The sequence below is a fragment of the Pinus tabuliformis genome, chromosome 3_2, assembly GCF_031772625.1.
Source record: "Pinus tabuliformis cultivar Carrire ecotype Pingquan chromosome 3_2, CPIR1, whole genome shotgun sequence".
NCBI lineage: Eukaryota > Viridiplantae > Streptophyta > Pinopsida > Pinales > Pinaceae > Pinus > Pinus tabuliformis.
In genome coordinates this window covers 363,711,755-363,736,075 of record NC_142302.1, presented here as the reverse complement: position 1 = coordinate 363,736,075, position 24,321 = coordinate 363,711,755, and the positions used below count along the sequence as shown (strand labels likewise).

The following is a 24,321-nucleotide window of genomic DNA, read 5'->3' as shown; positions in this document are numbered from 1 at the left end:
AGTTCCCTCTCATCCTTGGGAAAGTGTTTCTATGGACTTCATTGGGGGACTGCCTAAATATAGAAAAGGTCATGACTATTTATATGTTGTTGTGGATAGGTTCAGCAAAATGTGTATTTTAATACCTTGTAACAAACAAATTACAACTGAACAAACTGCAAAGTTGTTCTTTCAGCATGTATGGGTTCATTTTGGATTACCCACTTCCATTATATTTGATCGAGATACCCAATTTGTTGGGAAATTTTGGTCAAGTTTGTGGGAATTGATGGACACCAGACTGAAGAAGAGCACAGCTTTTCATCCGCAAACAGATGGCCAAACAGAAGTGGTCAATAGGATAGTGATCCAGTTTCTCAAAGGCTATTGCAGCAAGCATCCCAAGCTTTGGGATGAACAATTATGTTATGTACAACATGCTTACAACTGAGCTAAACATTCTTATACACAAAGATCTCCTTTTGAGACCTGTTTTGGTTTCACACCAAGGTCTCCCTTGGATTTTGTCTTTGGTAAAGACATAGTGGTTGATGGACATAGTGATGTGGACAAGGCAACCAAGTTCATCAAACAAATCCAAGAGATTCACCAGGCAGTACAGGAACAGCTAGAAAAGAGCCAAGCCAAGTACAAGGCAAGGCATGATAAGCATCGGACAGAGCATAGTTTCAAAGTTGGTGATTAAGTCTGGCTGTATATCAGTAAAGACAGAATGCAAGGTGAAGGTAAAAAGCTGAAGCCAATAAGGTATGGACCTTTCAAGATACTTGAGAAAATTGGTGAGAATGCTTTTTTCCTTCATTTACCAGCTTACATGCACATCTACTTAGTTGTTAATGTAGACAGCTTGAGACTATTTGAGCCTTCATTGATTGAAGATCCTGAAGAGCATAGTCAATTTCCTTCTATTAATGATCTGTTACCTAAATATCTCAATGAGTTGCAGGAAGATAAAATTTCGGACAGGAAAGTGAGAACTACGCACAGGGGGGATGTTGAGTACCTGAGGATTGGACTCAAAGGTTCAAAACGAAGCAGTGTGAAATGGATAGAAATTGGGAAAGAGAGGAATTTGTACCCTCACTTGATTGATGCTTAAAAACCAACTTTTGGTGGTCCAAAATATTTTTCAGTGGGAAGGTCGTGATCTGAATTGGATCCTAAAGAACTCTGTAAGTTTTCATAACTCTGTAACATTCATGCCAAAGTTTCAAATTCTTACAAAGGTCGAGCTTATCATAAATATTCTGAAACAGTTGTAATTTGTGAGAAACGCCAAGCAACGAAGACCCTCGGTCAAGTGCGCCGACCGTTGGCCCAAGGTAACGCACGCTGCCACAAAACAACAAAACTGGAAGCCATTTTGAGAAACAAGGGAGGTTTCTGATATGTGATTAGCGAAAAGTCAACCGCATATCACTGGGAAAACCCCTCAGAGAAGAAAAATCCCCGAACAACCTAGACCCGAAAGGTCAAAAACCGTACAGAATTCACCGATTCCGTCATAGTTGGGTCCCACATAAAAATTGGCAAGATATCAGAAGGGCTTCGAGCAGTAAGTAGTTTAAACCGAGGCTCGCTCGATGCCACACACTGGGTGCCATGCGTCCGGCGGAAGAGAGAGAAAACTGCTCACATTAGATGGTAAACATCATGCAACTTACCCACTCGATATGGATGGAGACTGTAGGATCTGGAGGCTCCAGATTGACGGTAGACATGCAATCCGATGAATGGCCAGATTCAACAAGGTGAACAGGCTGAGTTGTATAAAGGCTTGAAGTCCGGCATGAACGATGAGTTTGCACAGGAATCATGTTTGCGGGCAATCTGGGAGTTAAACAGAAATTACAGTAGTTCAAACATTTCCAAGAGAACTGACACTCAGTTCGTTTTGAAACAGGTGGCCACCTCCCTGTGAAGCGTTACATAGTAATGATGACGTGGAACAGGGGAACTCAAACGGACAGATGTAGAAGAACCAGAATGCTGGGAAGCAGAGACGAACAGTCAGAAGCATATTGGCTTTAAAACCACAAACTGATAGAAACAAAGTAAGCAGCTAGAAAGTAGTGAGAAAAGTGAGTAAGAAAGCTAAGAGTAGAGAATAGAGAGAGGAAGTCGAGTTGACCTGAAGGCAGCATCGAGCTAGACCGAGCCAGAGAGATTCAGAGAGTCTGTGCACTCCAGAGAAGGCTTGAGAGGTTCAAGCGAAATCCTCAACATAGGCCTGTCATGTATGAGTCTCATTTTGCGCTCATACTACTGTGACCATCAGCGGTCAAGTTTCAGTAAGGAGAGTCTGTGTACTCTAGTCTTACTGATTTATATCTATTAAGTGAGACTCAAATTGAGCTCGCTGTTGTAAAAACTCTACTTAGAAAACATAATAGAGAGGCCACTGCTGAAGGCTGGACCAAGAGACGTAGCCTAGGAGCATTGGGTGAACTCCTTATTAAACTTGTTGTATTTACATGTTTTCCTGTTGTGTTTTCTCTAACTGCTTCAATGTCTATGTATTTCACAATCTTATCAATCCGTTGCATAAAGTAACATAGGCACATCCATAAACATGAGTCTATAATACCTTTAATTCTTTGTCCTGGATAAATTCCAGATCACTCGACTAGCAACCCAATCTTATTCTATGTTAATTTTATTGTATTTTTTAAGGTTTTTGTTATAAAGGATCAAGTATGCCCTCACAATGTGTCAATTTCATGGTTGATATTTAAGTTTTCATTACAGTGAGTCGATTTTTCCTACACTATGTCAATTTGATGGTTGACCTTTAAATTTTTTTGCAGTGTGTTAAGTTGCCTTAGGCTAAGATTTTAAATTCATCATATTTTTAGCATTTAAAAAAGAAACTACTCTTGGTATAATGACTCTTTCATTTAGGTGTTCATTTTTAAAGTTTTTTTAGTCATAAATTTTTTCCATAATGTCATGATTGAAAAATTGTCAAAATTGTAAGGTTTTCCAACATTTCAGTATTCTGGCATCAACATTTTTTGTTTTTAGGTTGTTTTTTATGTGTTTCTAGCTTTTAAGTATTCCAACGTCAACATTTTTCGATTTTAGGCTATTTTTTGTATGTTTTCTTGTGGTTTTTTGGCTAGAGTTCTTGTTTTGAGTTTATAGTTCCCGTTTCAAAGTTTACGTTGTTTATTACATTAGAATCATTGGATGGAATGAATTAATGTCGTTCAATATGTGCGATGAAGGTCACGTGTCCTATGAATTTATGATAATTTTATTTATTTCAAAGAAAATTAGTTTATATACGCACACTTGAATATTCAAATGAAAACATGAGAATGAAGTCAATGCGTGAAATTTGTTAAGATTGTGAATGTTTTCACATAGAATTCGTGGAAGTGATATATATCCAATTCATTTTGGAAGGAATTCAATGAGAAAAATGAAAGTATTAAAAAAATTCAAAAATAAAACAGGGGGGTTCGATTTTAGCTACAACACTAGGGACTTGCTCTTTCTCCTTGCATCTAGAATACTCAAACTAGACTAGCTCGGAGCATTTAATGGATCTTCCTATTGTTGCGAGTTAAATCCGAGGAAATATCCCTTCCTTTTACAATTTGTAGGGGGGACTGTATCCCTCCTCTAAAGGATGTTTCTATCTCACTTGATATATAAATAAGATATTTGAATTGGCTCTTGAATTAGTAGAGAAGGAATATATTAGGTTTTTCAATATTTCTAGGCAAGTTTTCCAGCATTTTAATTTCGAATGTAATACATATTTTTATTTAATGGAAGTAATTCCTCATTTTAGTTTTAGCTTGGTTCTTCTTCAAGGACACTAATCACCATTGGGTTGGGCCCACCGTATGATCCTCAGAGCCCTCTTGAATTTATATTTCTATTATTTCAATGCTTTGCATTTTCGTTGTTTAGCTTTTGAATCAACATTTCTGGAAATTACACTTTGATAGATTTATGCTTGGTTAGGTAGATAGTTTTATGAGCTAAACTTATTTGAAAGCAATTTTTATAATGTTTCATCCTCTTATATCAATTATGTTACTTATCATTGCATCTTTAACTCTTTTCCCATTTCATTTCTTTTTTTGTTACAATTTTTGCATTTTTTTTGTTTTACTATCCAATAAATATTACGAGTACAAAGAGTAAATAGAGATTGGTTTTGTAATTAAAAAGATTAGAATTAATTGCCCTGTGATTTTAATAATTGAATAACTTCATTTCTCATCATTCCTAACCCTCTTATCTTAAATTTTCATTCCAGTCGTCTTGTTGGTCTTTTCTTGTAGCAAAATGATGAATCATAGAGTAGTCTACAAAAAATATGTTTTCTTCACCCAATTCAATAATAAACTCTTGGATTAGTTTCCTTAATGTGATAGAACATTCTTGGGATGTTGAGTATGTAATTTAGAAAAATAGATATCTCATGAAGTTTCCTTTAGATGATTTTATTGTATGCTTTCCAAGTGTTGTTTTTAGCTTCTACAACATACGTTTTAGTATTACTTTCCAAGTCTTTAATTTCCAATAAAAGTTTGATTTCCATTTATTTCAAGTAGCATAGGTGTGTGAAATTTCATTTCTCGAGGTTACTTCTATAATTTCACTTCCCTGTAGCACAAATATGCTAGTGACTTGGCAGGACTTTTGTTCTTCTAGCCTACACTCTAACATCTCTCACCTGTATAAGACTCAAAAGAGGAAAGAGATAGTTCATGTTGGAAATATAGTGTTGACTCCTCTTAAGTTTGTACAAACCTCATGTTCATAATTACATCTAAGACTCTTTGAGTTACAACATGGTTGGTGCAATATCGAAGGCCATCACTCACATATCCTTATTAAACATTTTTTTTGTCTTTTGTCATTTTCCGTTCATCATAGATTATTTTCATTAAGATTCATAAATAATAATAATAATAATAATAATAATAAGATTACAACTTTCAATATAACATAATATTGCTTATAGTATTTGAACTATAGTTAAATAGACATGTATTATTATGATATTTTATATTTATTATATAATTATAATATTTATTGATACATTATTAACTTTTTATAATTAAAAACAATTGACCCTAAATAGAGAAATTTAATTTCATAATATGATATATATATATATATATATATTTATATTTATATATCGAGAGATAGAGAGAGAGAGAGAGGAGGGGGGTGGGCACACCATTACATGAAAAAATAATTTTGGATAGCTATATATTATGGCAAAATATGGAGATATAATTGATTGGAATGTATCTCAATAATGTTTCTTTTACATTTTAAAATAGAATATGTTAGTGTCCTATATTATAGTAGTAAAAAGCAAGTTTAGTCTTTTCAATTGATTTGGTAAATGTGTAAAGGTTTCGCTATGATATCTTAGAGATGAAGCTATTGGCCTTTGTAAAGAATGTAAAATTTCATTATTGATGTTAGTACGTTAGAGTGTGTGAGTGATAATGCCATGATAGTCATTGATTCCCTAAAGATTTAGTTAAGTGAGTCTAGGGTTGATGTCTCATACAAAATCGTGAGTTAGGTCATAGTAAGTCAAGTCTTCTCATCGTTAGGATAAATTAGTTGGTTAGTTCAGTAAATTAGGTTTTCAAATCCAGCTGGTGCTATGAAATCACCTCCAGTACAATGGTTTTGAGACTTGTTACGCTTCTTTTCAGTTGTTGTGTTTTCATGATTATAGATTCAAATTAAAATCATTATTCTTGAAAGCGGGTTTGGCTCATCTTGGAAGTTTAAAAATTTATTTTAGCATCCAAGAAATAGGAGATCCAATTCTTATTCCATCCAAAGAATTATGGGCATTTCTTGGAGTGCGTTGTGATAAGTCTGCAAAGGAGGTGTTACACTTTCACACAATCGTTGCGCTTCTTCAAGTCAAGAGGTTATCACCACTTCCAGTTCAAATCCTCATTTTCCAGAATGATTCATCTTGCACCTATTGAGGAAAATGCTCACATGACCTTGCAAACCTCAAATTCATAGCTCTTTGTGTTTTCCTTACTATGCCTGGAGAATACGCTACGCTTTTATTCAGTCGTTATGTTTATGTTTCTACCTACTTCAAACATTCTACATTTCGTCTACCACCCATATTATGAAGCCTGACAATTCCATATAAGTGGTGTAGAGTCTCACATCTTGTTGATATTTCCATTGATTATCAAGAAACTTTTTCCCCTTATGTGTTATGCTTTCTCATTGCAGTTGTGTTTTTAAATTTCCACTGTAGGCAAAAAACAACAAGTTGTTTCTTTGGGTCTAAGAAATGAGTTTTTTTGTTTGAATTTGTCAATATAGGGATTTTCATTTAAATTTTGACATAAAACCCTCATCTAAAGCCCTAATTTCATAGCTGCTACATTATTGTTTCCCTCAGTTGTCAAACACTAAAATTACATTGAAAACCCATAGAATTCATGTTTTTTTGGGAGTCATGACAACTCCAGATAGAAAGAAACAAAAAGGAGGAGATATAGGAAGTTTTGAGCCTCAAGCCTTGCCTTGATAAACTCAGACCCAAACATTAGGGTTGCATTTGAACATAGTAGTTGCATCAGGTTTTGTGAGAAGATATAGGGTTATAATGTTCAATTGACCAAGGATTTTTCTTTGAAATTCATCGAGGTAGGTGTTAAGATTGGAGAGTTGAGTTTTCTAGTGTGAGATGTCACCATTTCAGATACTATAAAGATTTCTCTACAAGGAGAACAATGGTTCAATGGCATGCCTCAAGACATAGCCAACTACAAGGATTTCCTAATGTCAAAATACAAAGACAAGGAATATGGAGTTATTGTCCAAAGAGAATATCTACTAGAACCCTACAACAAACTTCTTAAGGTCATCCAAAGATATTTCACTTGTGAAGGCATATTTAGAAGAATTTGTCAGTATCATTTTACGCTATTTATTCATTTCACAGGAAAAACCCTTTTGAATCTACATTTCTATTTGTTCAGGAGCATTAGTAAGATGGCAGACAAGGTTCAAGGTAAGCAAAGTCAAGTAGAGCCTAGTCTCTTTCATTTCACTCTCACTAAATTATTAGTGGTGGAAGAACTAAGGAAGAGGAATCAATCATGGGAAGCATTCATAGATTCATCCAATTTGACACTTGATTTTCCGATTAACACTTGGAGTAAAAAGGATAAACCCTCATCTATGGCAAGGGAAGGACAATAACTAATTGAGAGCTTGGTAAAAAGGACATCAACTTCAGTTGACCCATCAAACAAGAAAAAGGGTAAGAAGCTTCATTTCTCTCCTGAGGTAGTGGAAGTTCCCAAGAATCCACTCACGAGAGTTTCTACAAAGAAATTTCTGATAGAAAAAACACCTAAAATTCCAACTGAAGTTCTAGATACCACACGAGAGGATATTGTTTCATATCATAAAGATAATTTCTCTATGCTTTTAGACATGCACTGCACTTTTACTATAGCTGGTGTTTTTGAAGGATGGAAGGTCTACAATATAAAGAGTCTTTTCCAGGGGAATTTGATTATGTATATATTATTTTTTATTTGTATGACTCAGTAAGAAGTTGAAAATGTGATCATAAGTAGTCAAATCATCAACTTGTTGTGCTTTCGTTATTGTGTTTCTATTGAAGAATGAAGTAACGCACCGTCCTCACTACGCTTCCACACAGTCAACACTTTGACTGTAAAATTTGGGTCTAAATTTCATGTAATTGATTTTTATGGTCATAGTAAATGTTCTAAGGTGTTTAAGGGCTTCCAAACTCATTTTAGGCATTGTATTCAATGAATCCCCAGTCAAAATAGTTTCCTAGTTTTTAGAGAGTAGTTCTATAGTCGTTGCAATAGGAAGAAAACATAAATATTTTTGGGGAATTTGGTTCCTGAAGGAAGGAATGAATTGTTTTTTATGTATATATAATGTATTTTTTATTAATAAATGGTTGGTGAGGGTTAGATTAAGGAAGCACTGTGCGTTGTACTTTTCATTTAAAAAAAAGGAATCAACAAATGAATAAGATCGAGGTCTACTTTATAGAGATTCATGTGTGAGTCTTTAATGGTGATGTGCTCTATTGTGTTGTAATTTCTCTCTATTTTTATCAGCATGCATGAATGTTATGTCTTCATGTTTAATTTAGAAACGATTTATTTCAAAATTCACTGCTAAAGTGCTCCGTCATAGCTTACTAAACATTTAATGTTTTCCTTCCATTATCACATTTAGAATTCATTCTCAGCCATATGTTTTAGATGCCATTATTCCAAAATTCTTATGTTCACCCCTATACAACAAATTTGATTAAAAACACCAAAAGTATTTCCTACCTTTCCCCTATCAAAATATTCTTCATCTTTTCATCCTCTCATTGGAAACTCAATCAGCTTAACATGACTCCATGCCCAATGTATTTTCCCTCTTCGCTACTATCAAATTGTTAAATATTATTTTCCCTTTGATCTCAATACCTAATATAAGACCTAAGACTGAATATTTATATAGAGATATCCCTCTCTGAAGCTAGAAGGGCTAGATTCCAGTTTCAAAGTGGTTTGTGGTTACCTTTGGGTTCCTCTCCTCAACATGAAGGAATTATGAAGTGCTAACAAATTCTATTCATTATTTTTAATATCTTAGCTTAAAGATGGGAATGCATCATATGGGTGAGAAATATTATAATATTTAATAGGTATTATCAAGTTGACTTTTTTTCACACGATTAAATAATTTTAAAGTTGGATTTTGAGAAACTTATAACTTAACAAACAAGGAATATGAAATTTATTGATGGAAAGTATTATCGTCTAATTTCAAAAAGAAGGAAGAAAATATTTAAGAACATGAATAGAAAAAAATTGAAGTTCCAATCCATCTTGAAAATGCGAAATTAAATATGATAGAATTATATAAAAACTCAAGAGTATTCAATACCAAGCACAAAAGATAGAGTATGTACATTTCCTTGAAAATAAGATGGATGACATGTGTGCAGAAGATGAATGAAAGCCATCACATGTAAAACCAATCCTTAATGACCTCTCCTATTATTGCCAATTTATTCATGGAAGAATTTGCAAACAAAGCCCTCATGACCTCACCACTGAAACCTAAATTGTGGAAAAGATATGTGGATGACACACTTATAATATGGCCTCATGGAAAAGAAACCCTAGAAACCCTCCCCCCCCCCCCAATAAGGCCTATTCGTCTTAGTTACCATCATTTCCCTGCTCAAAAGATAGGTGTTCTTAACACTCTCGCTACTCGTGCCCTGATAAGGAGAGATCCCATCTCCTTAATGTCTTTGTGGAGAATGGCTATAGTAGGCGCCTAGGACAGAAGGCTTCCCTTAAAGCCTCTAAAAATGCGTTAATTAATAAAGAACCAAAAGAGCACCGACTAGGTGTCCATCTTCCCTATGTTCAAGGTACCACAGACAAAATTGCTCGGATCCTTAAGAGGTATGATATTCCCTCAACCTTTAGGCCCCTCAACACCATTCACAAATCCCTCCGATCGGTGAAAGATCCCGTTGACCCTAAGGACATGAAGGGTGTCTACTTGATCCCTTGTTCTTGTGGGACCCCCTATATCGGGGAAACAGGGCGCTCCATCCATCAAAGGATCAGCGAACATGCAGCTGACCTAAGACATGGGAGAACCAAGTCTTCAGCGTTAGCAGAGCATGTGGAAAAGACAAAGCATCAGGTTTGTATAGAGGAGGCCAAGGTTGTTTCCAAAATTGCCTAGTTCCATCATCGTAAATTCAGGGAAGCTATTGAGATTGAAAGAAGGCCTAACAATCTCAATAGAGATGACGGCTGGAAGATCAGTAGCTGTTGGATCCCGGCCCTTTCATCTTAGTATTTCTCCTCCCCCCCCCCCCTTTTTATCCTTTTCTTGCTTCCATTGTTTCCCTTGGAACCTTCCTTCCTCCTAGGTTTTTTCCTTCTTGCTCTGTGGTTTTTATTTCTTGGTGTCGTTCTTTCTATTTATTTATTTATTTTATTTTTTTTACCCATTCATTCTTATCTTTATTTATTTATTTTTTCAACCAACTTTTACCTTTACTAGCTAGGTTCCTAATTATATTTATTTATTTATATATTTAATTTTTTTTTACAACTAACTTTTACCTTTACCAGCTACATTCTTAATTATATTTTTATTTATTTTATTTTATTATTTATTCATTTACTTATTTTATTATTATTTTTATTTTTATTTTTGTTTTATTTTTTATTTTTTATTATTTTTATTCTTTTTTTTTGTATTTTTATTCTTTATTTTTAATTAATTAATTAACTTTTATATATATATATATATTCTAACTAAATATTTTCTCAATAATACCCTATATATATTGTTATTAAATGAAAGGCCTTCCTATAACTGAATATTTCTAATAACTTATTATTTTAATTATTAAATAATAACTTTTTTAAACTATTAACGCAAGCACCTATAAAAATTAATTTATTTATAATAATTTTTTATACACATTTTAAAGGTATGGTCACTGAATATAACTTTGACTTTTTGACTCTGGTCCCTAAGTCAAAATTAGCCGTTGGATAGCTGTTGGAGGCTCTGCTCAGACTATTTATCACGTAAAGCTGGATCTGTTTCTTCAACTTGTCCTGACGATGAACCACACTGGTTGGTTCGAAACGCGTCGACAAAGGTCTTTCTACATGTGATTTACGCCGAAGTTCTTATTACAACTATTATGGATCACAGAAGCCTCAATTCAATAACAACAAAGTTTATAGCCATATCTAAGAAGGGGAAGTTGTGTGTACTAAAGTGAGAAAATGTACAATAGATAAAGGAGGAGCATGTACCCAAAGTTGTTGGGAAGATTGTGGCTAAATTGTAGAGGTAGATTTATTTTCCCAAGATGAAATAAGAAGGAGCTAGATTTATTAGAGGTCATATAATATGTTGTATCAAGAAGCCCAAAAATAGGAAGAAAGGATAATATCATCATCTTCTTGCCCATAGGAGGTGATTGGAAATAAGATCCATGAACATTTGTGTGGGTTTCCCTAGAACTAGAAGAAGGAATGATTGCATGTGTGTGTAGCCAACAAGTTGAATAAAATGTGGTTTTTTCTGGCTTGTAAGAAGGTGATCAAAGGATAATAATTTGTAATATTTTTCGTTAAAAGATTTTGGGTCCACATTTAGATTCCAAGGAGCATCATTTATCATAGAGACAATATATTTCTCATAAATTTTGGACTTCACTATGGGATAATTAGATACTAAAATAAATACATCCATTATTTCTCACCCTCATACTTATGTGAAATTGGAAATAGTGAATAGTAATTGCCTTAATTTAGGCTATAATCATAAACCTCTAAGTTTTTCGCATGAATATTTGGTTTTCATACATCATTATTGTAACAAGGTTATCTACACTTCCACTAGTAAGTCTCAGTTCACACCTTTTTCTTCCTATTATATTATCCACCATCAGAAGTGGATATTACATATCGATAACCTAAGTTAATTACATGTACCTCAATTGATGTAATAAAGGAAGACAAGTGCATGGATATGAATATGAAGAAACACTTATAGTTTCAAGAGAAGATGGAGAAATTTCAAGAGAAGTACAACTTTAGGCATGGTCATCATAGAGTTGAAAGCACCTTCAAAGTATAAATACATAGTTTGGCTACACTAGAATAAAGAAATTACATGGAACATGAAAGAAATCAAGTCCCTAAGTTATAGAACATTTTAACTATTAGGGAAGGTAGGGAAAATGCTCACTGACTTAGTCTTCCCCCTTAAATCTGTATTTATATAGTACTAACTATAGAGAACTTCAAACTCTCTTAGGCATCCATGTTCTTAGTAAGGATTAAGAGGGATAAATATTACTTTACACTAAATGTTGGGATGGAGTCCCTGGGGTAAATTTTGTTGAGTTTTGAGTCGTTTTTGTAATATCTTTTTGTAGCGAAGGTATAATCTCTATGAAATGTGGAAAGCGGAGCATGAAGCTAAGTAGATTCAAAGGGGCTTTATTCCCTTAGTTGGGTAGGTGATAAAGTTGTTTTGAGACCCTCCCATGGTCTATGAACCATGGTATTGTAAGCCAAAGGCTATATAAAGTTGAGTCATAGTGACTCTAAGAATCAATAACTTTGTGTGAAGAGTCATTGTAAGGGCAAGGTGCTAAGGCAGGAAAGGTATGTTTCCTGTACTTAGGTGAAAGGCGAAGGCTCCTGTAGTTGATTCCATGGAGACCTTGGTAAGTTCTCAGCTGAGTGCATGGGCCCCTGCAGTTGAGTGCGCGTGGATGAAAATTTTTGATTTAAATGTTTACATCTAATAAAGATTGTTTTGGGCCAAAATTAATGCATCTATGTTCTTTTATCTACTTCTGCAAATTTAATGTATCTCCACTCTGTAATCTGTTTAATGTGAATTAATTCTGATTTATTGCTTGGAACTGGTAGATCTGTAATATTTATGCACGATAAGTATGATTAACCACCTTCGCAATTATCTAGAAGTCATTTAGGTAAAGTGTAGTAGTCATATATTCGAAAGGATTAGATCTGCACTAAGGCATATAAGATATAAGAATAGTAGGAGACCATCACACATGCCTCTAGATGCAGAAACCTAGTTCTAGCATCTCCTAATACTGCTTCGGCTAAGACTGCAGCCTGTGCTATGCAGGTTGTTGTCAAAAGGGATACCAATTAGGGTTTTGCTAGTTGGCGCAGTTAAAGTTTAACTTAGGTTAGGCACCATCAAGCCAACACTAAATTTATAGAGCTATATGCATGTACAAAATTACTAGAGGATATTTCTTTGTACAAGATATCAAACTGAGTAAAAGGGATGAATAAAATATTTGGTTGGTTGGATTAAAGGGAAAAATATTAGTCAAGGCCAAATGATATTCTAAGGATAAAGCCAAGGATTTGTTTTCTCTTCTTCTTCAAAACCAAATCTTTTTGGGACCAAAAGGATGATATAAAATTGATATACTTCACATATACATGTGTGTGTATGTATATATATATATATATATACATATATACATATATACATATATACATATATATATATATATATATATATATATAGATATATATAGATATATATATATATATATATATATATATATATATATATATATATATATATATATATAGATAGATAGATAGATAGATAGATAGATAGATATAATAAGATAGGGTATGCCAAATTTGGGATCTAAAATGGTTATTTTGTTTCAAACTTGGTAACTAAAATAACAAACAATAGTTGAACATTGTCTAATTGAAGGTTCAACGAAGTGGAACTATTGGTTTAATTACCACAATTACAATTATCTTGGAGGTACTCATTTCATGTTATGCTTCAATATAATTCCCTCTTCGCTACCATCAAATTGTTAAATCTTATTTTCCCTTTGATCTTAATACCTAACATAAGACCTAAGACTGAAGATTCATATAGAGAGATCCCTCTCTAAAGCTGGAAGGACTAGATTCCAGTTTCAAAGTGGTTTGTTGTTACCTTTGGGTTCCTCTCCTTAGCATGGAGGAATTATGAAGTGCTAACAGATTCTATTCATTATTTTTTATATCTTAGCTTGAAGTGGGGAATGCATCATATGGGTGAGAAATATTATAATATTTAATAGTTATTATCAAGTTGAGTTTTTTCACATGATTAAATAATTTTAAAGTTGGATTTTGAGAAACTTAAACTTAACAAACAAGGAATATGAAATTTATTGATGGAAAGTATTACCATCTAATTTCAGAAAGAGAAGGAAGAAAATATTTAAGAATATGAATATAAAACAATTGAAGTTCCAATCCATCTTGAAAATTGTTATGGAACCAGCTCAAGAAAAGATAGAAAAGATAGATCAACGCCTTAGAATTCAGCCTCTTCGAGGGAGCAACCTCCTTTACATTACATAAATGAACAATTCTTGGATGATTCAAATGATAAAACCTCCTTTCTATATATAGGAGTCTAAGGAGTCACAATATAATCCAACTGACCTAACAATAATAATATAAAGCCACAAAAATAACAATAGAGGGATTCTATGGGGCACAGTAATAACAATATGGGGGTAATAGGGGCACAACAATATTAATAAGGGGTATAACTACAATAGTAATGGGGTAATCACTAGTATTATAGGGACCCAACATGCCCCTCTCCTTCAAAAAAGTGTTGTCCTCAATGCTTGAGTAGTTCTGGATACTTCTGCATAAAATTCTCATCCTCCCATGTGGAATCTTTAGCGGATAAGTTCTTCCACTTGATAAGATACTCTGAAATTGATCGATTTCGTAGCTGTCGAGTTCTTGTTTCTGTGACTGCTTCCGGTTCCAATATAATTTTTCCTTCCTCGTCAAGTTCTGGCAATATTGTTTGAACTGGGAGCTTGTCGCCTATAACCTTCTTTAAACATGAAACATGGAAAACTGGGTGCAATCGAGAAGCTGCAGGAAGCTCCAATTTGTATGCCATAGTACCAATATTTTGCAACACCTTGTACGGACCATAATACTTTGGTGATAATTTATTATCCTTCTTAGCTTGCTTGAGGGACATTTGCTTATATGGTTGTAGCCGTAGGAATACCCAATCACCTACATCAAAACTTCTTTCACTGCGATGTTGATCTGCCTGTTGTTTCATTCTATTCTGTGCCAACACGAGGTTATCCTTTAAGAGTTGGAGGACTTGTTGTTGATGTTCAATGTGATGTTCCACTGCCTGAACCTTAGAATTTTCTCTTAAATATGATGTGATGGATGGTGGTTGATACCCATAAAGTGCCATAAATGGGGTCATTTTTGTTTCTGTATGGAAGGAAGTGTTATACCACCATTCAGCCAGAGGCAACCATTTGACCCATTGTGTCTGTTTATCAGATACAAAGCAACGAAGATATCCTTCCAAACATTTGTTTACTATCTCAGTTTTCCCATCAGATTGAGGATGATAAGATGAGCTATGAGCTAACTGAGTACCAAGACAAGAAAATAATTTTGTCCAAAAATTTCCAGTGAAAATGGGATCTCTGTCACTTACAATAATCTTTGGGTTTCCATGTAGCTTTTGAATTGTTTCCATAAATGCAGTAGAAACTGTACTGGCTTTAAATGGATGTGATAATGCACAAAAGTGTGCATACTTGGTAAGTCTGTCAACTACCACCATGATGACACTCTTTCCCTCAGACTTGGGTAAACCTGTGATAAAATCCATTGAAACCTCCTCCCAACGTTGGCTTGGAATGGATAAAGGTTGTAATAGACCCGTTGTCTTAATTGTTTCAACTTTATTTTGTTGGCAAACCAAACATTCCGCCACAAACTTTTGAATATCTGATTTAAGGCCATCCCAAAAAAATTCCTTCTTAACCCTGTGGTAAGTTTTTAAAAATCCTGAGTGCCCTCCTAAGGGAGAAGTGTGCAATTCCATAAGAATCTTTTGTTTTAGCTGGGAATTCTTACAGAGGTATAAGCGATCTTTGTACCATAACGAATCATTTTTCCAGCTAAATGTATCAGACGTACTGGAATCTTGTTGTAACTTTCGAATAAGTGCCCACACTTCTTCATCATTCTTCCATTCCTCCCTTGCTTCATTTATCCAATCTGGTTGGATAATAGAAATGGCGCACAACAATGCTTCCACATCCTCATCCTTTCTTGAGAGTGCATCTGCCACCACATTTTGCTTCCCTTTTTTGTAGATGATTTCAAAGTCATAACCCAACATCTTTGTGACCCACTTTTGTTGCTCTTCAGAGGATAATCTTTGTTCTAAAAAGTATTTAAGGCTATCATGATCCATTTTTACCTTGAAGTGTCTTCCCATTAGGTAGGGTCGCCATTTCTTAAGTGCATGGAGTATTGCCAACATTTCCTTCTCATAAATAGCTTTTCTTAAAAACTTTCCCTTGATTGGACGACTTTCAAAAGCAATGGGTCTTTCATCTTGCATTAGAACAACACCAATTCCATTTCCTGAAGCATCACATTCCACAATAAAGGTTTTTGTGAAGTCCGGTGTAGCTAAGACCTGTGCTTGGCACATTGCCTCTTTAAGATGTTCAAAGGCCTTTGTTGCTTCCGGAGTCCATGAAAATGCATCTTTCTTCAATAATGTTGTTAGAGGTGCTGCTATATTCCCATAATCCTTAACAAACTTGCGATAATACCCTGTCAACCTGAGAAATCCTCGCAGATGCTTTATGGATGTGGGGATTTTCCATTCCTTAATGGCTTTAATTTTGCTAGGGTCTACCTTAACTCCTTCATGAGATACAATATGACCCAGATATTCCACCTCCTGGACTCCAAAGAAACATTTGGATCTTTTTGCATATAATTGTTTCTCCTCCAATAGTTGTGGTTCAACATGATCCTTCCAAGACCTTTTGTAGATTAGTATATCATCAAAAAATACTAACACAAATTTTCTAAGGAATGGTTTGAAAATTGAATTCATAAAACCTTGAAATGTTGAAGGTGCATTGGTAAGGCCAAAAGGCATGACCAAAAATTCATAATGACCCTCATGAGTTCAAAATGCTGTTTCCGAAATGTCTTCAATCTTAATTTTGATTTGATGATATCCTGAATGAAGATCCAACTTGGTGAAGTAAATTGATCCATGCAATTCATCCAGTAATTCATCAATGACAGGAATGGGGAACTTATCTTTAATAGTGAGCTTGTTGAGCTCCCTATAATAAAGACACATGCGCCATGATCCATCCTTCTTGTGCACCAATACTACTGGAGCAGAGAAAGAACTTTGACTCGGTTGAATTATACCAGCCTCTAGCATTTCTGCAACCATACGTTCAATTTCACTCTTTTGGACATAAGGATATCTGTACGGCCTGATGTTTGGAGGAACACTTCCTGGAATCAGATGAATAGCATGATCATGATCACGCATAGGTGGGAGACCTTTGGGAGTCTCAAATACCTTGGAATGATTGTCCATGACTTTTTGGAGATCTGGAGAAATAGATGATTCCGATGTGGAAACATCTAGCAAACATAATTGTGCAATTACACCTCTTTGCTCCTTTTTTAGAAGCTTTGTCATACCATTAGAGCTGATTATCTTTCCTGGTTTCCCTGCAATACCCCTTAATTCAACTTCCTTTCCTTCCGTAGAAAATTTGATGAAAAGTTCTTGAAAATTAAAAGCTATTGTACCCAAGGATTGTAGCCATTGGACTCCTAGTACAACATCAGCACCTCCCATTGGAATGGAAAGCATTGGGCTAGTCAATACATATTCTCCCATGGATAGCTTGATATTATGGCACTTTCCAAAGCAATTTATTGTTCCTCCATTTGCAATCATCACTTGACACTCTGGTGCTGGATATAGGAAGCAATTCAATTCTTTTGCTACCTTACAATGAATAAAATTGTGGGTGCTTCCTGAATCAATCAACACTATTACCTTTTTCTTCTTGATTTGTCCTTCTATCTTGATGGTTTGAGGAGTGGTAATTCCCGCCAATGCATTACAAGATATGGTCGGATTTATTTGTTCTTCATCTAGGCTTTGTTCCTGGAGTATATCCTCTTCTTTTGACCTTTCTTGCTCCTTTTCTTCTTCCTCTTCACAATCTATGTAGAATAATTTCTTCTCAGCACACTTATGACCTTTAGTGTATTTGCTATCACAACTGTAACAAAGCCCTTTTGCTCTTTTTTCTTCCAATTTTTGTGGTGTCAACCTTATAGGTTGTGGAAGACTAGGGGCAACAACACTTCCGTCTTTATAGTTGTGAGTGGTATGCTTCCTCGTTGCCATAATTTTGCTTTCCATTTTTCTTGCTAACCTAAATGCCTTCTCTAATGAATCAAGTTCCCAAAGGCGAACATCATGTTGGATATTATCCTTTAAAGACCCTATGAACACATCAATCCTATGCTCCTCTGGAATATCTTTTACCCTTATGTTCAATTTTGGAACTCCTAAATGTGCTCCATTATGGAACTTTTTTGTTTGAGACTTATCAATTGGCTGAAAAAAGTGTTGCTTTTTGTATCCTCATAATGTGCTATCAATTCTTCCATAAAAATTGCCCAAGTGATAAAATGTTTATGAGAGCAAAGCCATTGATACCATAAAAACTGATTTGGTTCCAAATATAAAGTTGTTATACGTACCTTTTGTGTGTTTTGCACATTATTGAGATCGAAGAATTGCTCCATCTGTAATATCCATGTTGTGGGATCCTTGCCATCAAACTTCCTCATATCGATTTTTGGAATATGGTGGGTCTTCAATCCAACATTAGAGTCTATGGAATCATGATTAACATTTCTTTTGTTCTCATCATGAGTTTCCTTTACTACCCTTTCACCATTAGTGACTCTTTCTTGTAGCAACTTCCTCAATTCTTCCATGTCTGTCTTCAAATCTATCTTCAAATCATCCATCTTAGCTTCTACGCCTTTCTTTAAACCATCCATCTTAGCTTCTACATATTTCTTTAAACCATCCATCTTAGATTCTGTTCCTTTTTGTGCAAGTGACACTTGTTGCACTTGGTCTCATAATTTTGCTATATCATGTTGCATTTCTTCCTCTTCTTCATAAGTCATGCTAGAGCTTTCAAGTTTCTTACTAGGTGTTTGCATTTTCTTTCCTCGGGGCATCAATTACCGATAATAATGCTTTACTATGCCCTTTGAATTCCTTCAAACCAAGCTCATGCAAAAATTTAAAAAAAAAACTACACACCTTTTTTCACTTTGTAGAAGCCTGATATTGAATCTGATGTATCTCTGTAATTTCAAATCATCCAGTTTTGAAATTGTGATCTGTAGTAGCCTTCTGTGTCCCCTTTTCAATGCCACTATTCTGATCCAAATTGGATTCTCCAAGAAAGAGTTATGCACAATATCCCGCAGTGACCTGATTGTAGACTAGTTCCGTAGAGCGAACTTGTATGAAGTGTCACGTGTCACTGTTTCGACCTTTGACTCTAAAAAATATATAAAAGAAAACTACAGTCTGTCCTATTTCTATACCTTCTTGCAAAATTTCAATCCGATGCTCAGAAGAAAGTTATGACGATTTTCCCCAGGTCACCTGTTTGGAATGTAATTCAGGAGTCTGCAGAAAGACCAACTTCCTCAGATCATATCTCTGTAAATATATCGCGAAAAGCTCTAAAATTCAGACCCAAGGTTCAGCGTGATTTCTTCTCAAATGGGTTTTTTTTGCAACTTCTGAAACGTTGCAAAAAAAATGTTATAGTGAAAATTCCACAATGACCTGTTTGGAGCAACGAAACCCTAGAATCCAAAGCTCTGATACCAAATGTTATGGAACCAGCTCAAGAAAAGATAGAAAAGCTAGATCAATGCCTTATAATTCAGCCTTTGCGAGGGGGCAACCTCCTTTACATTACATAAATGAACAATTCTTGGATGATTCAAATGACAAAACCTCCTTTATATATATAGGAGTCTAAGGAGTCACAATATAATCCAGCCGACCTAACAATAATAATATAAAGCCAGAAAAATAACAATAGAGGGATTCTATGGGGCACAGTAATAACAATATGGGGGCAATAGGGGCACAACAATATTAATAACGGGTATAACTACAATAGTAATGGGGTAATCACTAGTATTATGGGGACCCAACAAAAATGCTAAATTAAATATGATGGAATTATATAAAAAGTCAGGAATATTCAATACATAGCACAAAAGATAGAGTATGTATATTTCCTTAAAAATAAGATGGATGGCATGGATGTACAAGATGAATGAAACCCATACATGTAAAATAATATCAATTTCCTAAATAACACGAACCTTTTCAAGAAAGAAAGGAATATTGGCACGAAAATTACTAAGGAAGAAGATGTAATAATAAATCATATTTGTGGAATAGGGGATCAAGAAACCATTATTATATAGGATATTAACACAGACAAACAATTAAACAAGTTAGAGAAGTCACGACAACAATACATGGAATCAATAGAAATAAAATTATGGAATTACTAGCTACCAAAGATTAATGCCAGAAGGAAATTAGTTTGGATGGACTCGTCATCATAAGTGGGAATAAGAAGGTAAGAATATAGGAAAATCTTATTACTTGGTTTCATACAAGTAACACCCTTAATTGTGAATTTTTGAGGAAAACAATATTTGGAGGATGCTATGATATGACCCTTAAGGAGAAAATATATGGGGCTAAATGATATATAATGGGTAAATGTATATGCTATGGTGGCCAACTTAATAAATGTGCCACATGTGAAATGTGTGAATATGTATGTATGGAGATCAAGTGGTCACTATTGAGGAACTAAATGTGTGAATGTATTGGGGTACCTTGAGGAGGTTCTCCAATTATTCAAGGAGTTATTATGTAACTCATCATGTTCTTATTTTGTATATATGTTGTGTACTATAATTTGTTATGTTATATTTAACTATTTTATTAAATAAAAACAAAGTCTATAGCCATATCTAAGAAGGGGAAGTTGTGTGTACTAAAGTTAGAAAATGTATAATAGATAAAGGAGGAGCATGTCCCCAAAGTTGTTGGGAAGATTGTGGCTAAATTGTAGAGGTACATTTATTTTCCCAATGTGAAATAAGGAGCTAGATTTATTAGAGGTCGTACAATATGTTGTATCAAGAAGCCCAAAAATAGGAAGAAAGGATGATATCATAATCTTCTTACCCATAGGAGGCCATTGGAAATAATATCCATGAACAATTGTGTGGGTTTTCCTAGAAGTAGAAGAAGGAATGATTGCACATGTATGGTAGTCAACAAGTTGAATAAAATGTGGTTTTTATGGCTTGTAAGAAGGTGATCAAAGGATAATAATTTTTAATATTTTTCTTTGAAAGATTTTGGGTCCACATTTAGATTCCAAGGAGCATCACTATGGGATTATTAGATACTAAACTAATTACAGCCACTATTTTGCACCCTCATATGTATGTGCAGTTGAAGATAGTAAATAGGAATTTCTTTCATTTAGGCTATAATCATAAACCTATAAATTTTTCCCATGAATATTCGATTTTCATACATCATTATTGTAACAAGGATATCTACACTTCCACTAGTAAGTCTCAATTCATACATTTTTCTTCCTATTATATTATCCACCATGACAAGTGGATATTATATATGGATATCCTAAATTAATTACATGTACCTCAATTGATGTAATAAAGGAAGACATGTGCATGGATATGAATATCAAGGAATACTTATAGTTTCAAGAGAAGATGGAGAAATTTCAAGAGAAATACAACTTTAGGCATGATCATCATAGAGTGGAAAGCATCTTCAAAGTATAAATACATAGTTTGGCTACTCTAGAATAAAGAAATTACATGGAACATGAAAGAAATCAAATCCCTAAGTTATGGAACTTTTTAACTATTAGGGAAGGTAGGGAAAATGCTCATTGACTTAGTCTGCCCCCTTAAATTTGTATTTATATAGTACTAAATATAGAGAAATTGAAGCTCTCTTAGGCATCGATGTTCTTAGTGAGGATTAAGAGGGATAAATATTACTTTACATTAAATGTTGGGATGGGGTCCTTGGGGTAAATTTTGTTGAGTTTTGAGTCATTTTTGTAATATCTTTTTGTAGTTAAGGTAAAGTCGCTGGGAAATGTGGAAAGCGGAGCGTGAAGCTAATTAGATTTAAAGGGGCTTTAGTCCCTTAGTTGGGTAGGTGATAGAGTTGCTTTGAGACCCTCCCATGGTTTGCGGACCATGGTATTGTAAACCAAAGGCTAGATAAAGTTGATTCATAATGATTCTATGAATCAATAACTCTTTGTGAAGAATCATTGTAAGGGAAAGGTGCTAAGGCAGGAAAGGTATGTTTCATGTACTTAGGCGAAAAGTGACGGCTCCTGTAATTGATTGCGTGGAGACCTGGGTAAGTCCGCAGCTAAATGTGTCAGCCCTTGCAACTGAGTGTGCATGGATAAAAACTTTTCATCTGAATTTTTACATCTAATAAAGACTGCTTTGGGCCAAAATTGATGCATCTATGTTCTTCTGTCTACTTCTGCAAATTTTATATATCTTCACTCTGTAATCTGTTTAGTGTGAATGAATTCTTATTTACTATGTGGAACTGGCAGATGTGTAATATTTATGCATGATAAGTATTATTAACCACATTCGCGAAGATCTGGAAGTAATTTAGCTAAAGTGAAATAGTCATCTGTTCGAAAGTATTAGATCTGTACGAAGGCATATATAAGCTATAAGAACCATAGGAGGCCATCACACAGGCCTCATGATTCAGAAACCTGATTCTAGGATCCCCTAATACTGCTTCAACTGAGACTGTAGTCTGCACTATGCAGGTTGTTACTGAAAGGGCCAACAGTTATGGTTTTGTTGGTTGGCATGGTTAAAGTTGAACTTGGGTCAGGCACCATCAAGCCAACACTAAATTTGTAGAGCTATACGCATGTGCAAAGTTACTAGAGGATATTTCTTTTTACAAGATATCAAAATGACTAAAAGGGGTGAATAAAATATTTGGTTGGTTGGATTAAAGGAAAAAATAAATAGATATATATATATATATAATAAAATAGGGTAGGCAAAATTTGGGATCTAAAATGGTTGTTTTGTTTCAAACTTGGTAACTAAAATAACAAACAATAATTGAACATTGTCTAATTAAAGGTTCAATGAAGTGGAACTATCGGGTTAATTACTGCAATTACAATTATATTAGAGGTACTCATTTCATGTTATGGTTCAATATATTTCATACAATGGTTATTTTCCATCAAACAAAGTTAATATGTCAAATTTATGCCCTTAACAATGTAAGTTCCCAATAATTCCTCACAAGTTCATAAGGAAGTGGTGTTGGTGAATTATAATGTGTCCCTTTCTGGAGTTAGTAACATATCAAAATAAGTTAGAGGCTTCTAAAAAAAATAGAGAATCTAAAATGCTAACCTTAAAGGACAATGAAGGGCGTGAAAACCTTAGTCAAAAGGAGGGAAAAGAGTTCAATTAGTATCATAGCAATTGTATCTTCCATGGTAAAGCAATAATCAAGAGGAGTAAATAGGTTGCAGAGGAAAGGCGAACTATAATTTTGTATGGTATATAATGTTAGGAGAAATACTAATATGGGGGGTGAATGAGTATTTTACACACTTCAATTTCAGTTTCTTATTCTAATTTTTATGTGCGACTGTTACTAAAGAAACCCGTGTATATCCAAATAAATTATATGATCGCCTGTGCAGTATTAATCAATGCATTATTATTCCATTATTAATCAATTAAATAGTAATTATGAGTAGTTAAGAGGCAGATAGAACATTAACCCACACAACCATATGAACACTAGGATTTTTAGGTGGAAACCAAATGTGGGAAAGAACCATTGTTTTTTTCATCTTTGTATTCTTCTTTTATTAAAAATAATCTTCTTACAATCTTGTACTTGCGCAGACTTTAACCAGTATGTAGGATCCTACCTGTAGAAGGCTACAACCTTCTCTTGTTTTCTAGCTCCTACTAGAAGAGAGCTATGACCCCCTATCATAAACTCTTTGTGGATCACTTTTCAGAATGTTTCAAACTGGATACACTCCCAACAATTATGAAATCAACTACTCAAATACAAAAGCATCAAATTTACTAATTTAACCAATTCATCTAGATCAAACTAGATTAGAAAAAAATCATACCAATGCATAGCCACTCATCAACATAACAAGCCAAACATTATTACCCATCATAGAAATCAATTGATGTCACCGCAAACCCTAATCAATCATGCATCAGATTGTATATGTTATTTTTATTAATCATACTTGCATATGTACATGTTTCTCTTGAAGAATATCTGTGTATAGATATCAAAACAATGATACCTAAATCTGAATCATTGTTACACTAAATCAATTACTGAATCACATGTTCAACCCATCATAGATTATTGAACCAAATACAAATCACAATACAACAGTATCATCAATAGTCAACATATCATTTCATAAACAACTCAACCCAACTAGAACTGACAAACATAGATTATCATGAGAGAGACATCATCGATAGACAGTAGAAAACATAACTGAACTTATTATACATCATTAACAACTCATATTGCAAAACCCTAGAAGATGTACATGAAGTTTATAAAGAATATCCAGGTATGTATGTGCTTATCATTCACCACACAAGCATACAAATCCATCCATACTACAAAATA

General features: G+C 34.3%; 1 pseudogene; it reads left to right on the top strand.

Annotated features, from left to right (window-relative positions):
* Nucleotides 1-7,011: 7,011 nt before the first annotated feature.
* LOC149180951 (CMP-sialic acid transporter 2 pseudogene) overlaps nucleotides 7,012-24,321 on the top strand; it is a 55,201-nt pseudogene continuing 37,891 nt past the window's right edge.